Below are 1,906 nucleotides of genomic sequence, written 5' to 3'. Positions count from 1 at the left end.
TCAGATCTATCCACAGAAACTTGGCAGGCCAGAAAGAGTGGCAGGATATATTCAATGTGTTGAATCAGAAAAATATACAGCCAAGAATTCTTTATCCAGCAAGGCTGTCATTCAAAATAGAAGAAAAGATAAAAAGTTTCCCAGACAAACAAAAATTAAAGGAGTTTGTGACCATTAAACCAGGCCTGCAAGAAATTTTAATGGAGACTCTCTGAGGGGAGAAAAGATGGAAAAAACAAAAACAAATAAATAAAGACCAAAAGCAACAAAGACTAGAAAGGACCAGAGAACACCACCAGAAACTCCAACTCTATAAGCAACATAAATTCAGCAATAAATTCATATCTTTCAGTACTCACTCTAAATGTCAATAGACTCAATGCTCCAATCAAAAGACATAGGGTAACAGATTGGATAAGAAAACAAGATCCATCTATATGCTATTTACAAGAGACCCACTTTAGACCTAAAGACATCTTCATATTGAAAGTAAGGGGATAGAGAACCATCTATCATGCTAATGGTCAACAAAAGAAAGCCAGAATACTGGCTTAATTCAGACAATCTAGACTTTAAAATAAAGACTGTATCAAGAAACGAAGAAGGGCATTATATCATAATTAAGGGGTCTATCCACCAAGAAGATGTAACAATTGTAAACATTAATGTGCCAAATGTGGAAGCACCCAAATATAAAAATCAATTAATCATAAACATAAAGAAACTCATTGATAGTAGTACAAAATTGTAGGGGACTTCAACACCTCACTCACAGCAATAGATCATCTAATCAAAAAATCAACAAGGAAACAATGGCTTTGAATGACACACTGGACCAGATGGACTTAACAGATATATTCAGAACATTTCATCCTAAAGCAGCAGAATATACATTCTTCTCCCATGCACATGGAACATTCTCCAGAATAGACCACATACTGGGACACAAATCTGCCCTAAGTAAGTATGAAAAGATGGAGATCATACTGTGCACATTTTCAGACCACAACCCTATGGAACTCGAAATCAACCACAAGAAAAAATTTGGAAAGATAACAAATACTTGGAGACTAAAGAACATCCTACTAAAGAATGAATGGGTTAACCAAGAAGTTAAAGAGGAAATTAAAAAGTTCATGGAAGTCAATGAAAATGATAACACCACAACCCAAAACCTCTGGGATGCAGGAAAGGTAGTCATAAGAGGAAAGTATATAGCAATCCAGGCCTTCCTAAAGAAGGAAGAAAGATCTCAGATATACAACCTAACCTTATGCCTTAAAGAGCTGGAAAAAGAATAGCAAATAAAACCCAAAACCATCAGAAGACAGAAAATAATAAAGATTAGAGCAGAAATTAATGCTATCAAAACCAAACAACAACAACAACAACAACAACAACAACAACAACAAAAACCAGTAGAAAGATCAATGAAACCAGTAGCTGGTTCTTTGAAAGAATTAACAAAATTGATAAACCACTAGCTAGTTGGATCAAAAAGAAAAAGGAAAGGACCCACATAAATAAAATCAAGAATGAAAGAGGAGAGATCACAACCAACACAGCAGAAATAAAAACAATAATAAGAGAATATTATGAGCAATTATATGCCAATAAAATGGGCAATCTGGAAGAAATGAACAAATTCCTAGAAACATATACACTACCAAAACTGAAAGAGGAAGAAACAGAAAATTTGAACAGACCCATAACCAGTAAGGAAATCGAATTAGTAATCAAAAATCTCCCAAAAACAAGAGTCCAGGGCCAGATGGCTTTCCAGGGGAATTCTACCAAACATTTAAGGAAGAGTTAACACCAATTCTCTTGAAGCTGTTCCAAAAAATAGAAATGGAAGGAAAACTTCCAAACTCTTTCTATGAAGCCAGCATTACCTTGATTCCAA

The sequence above is a fragment of the Panthera pardus genome, unplaced genomic scaffold, assembly GCF_024362965.1.
Source record: "Panthera pardus isolate Hobbes unplaced genomic scaffold, ASM2436296v1 HiC_scaffold_24, whole genome shotgun sequence".
Taxonomy (NCBI): domain Eukaryota; kingdom Metazoa; phylum Chordata; class Mammalia; order Carnivora; family Felidae; genus Panthera; species Panthera pardus.
Note: the sequence above shows the minus strand (reverse complement) of the source record.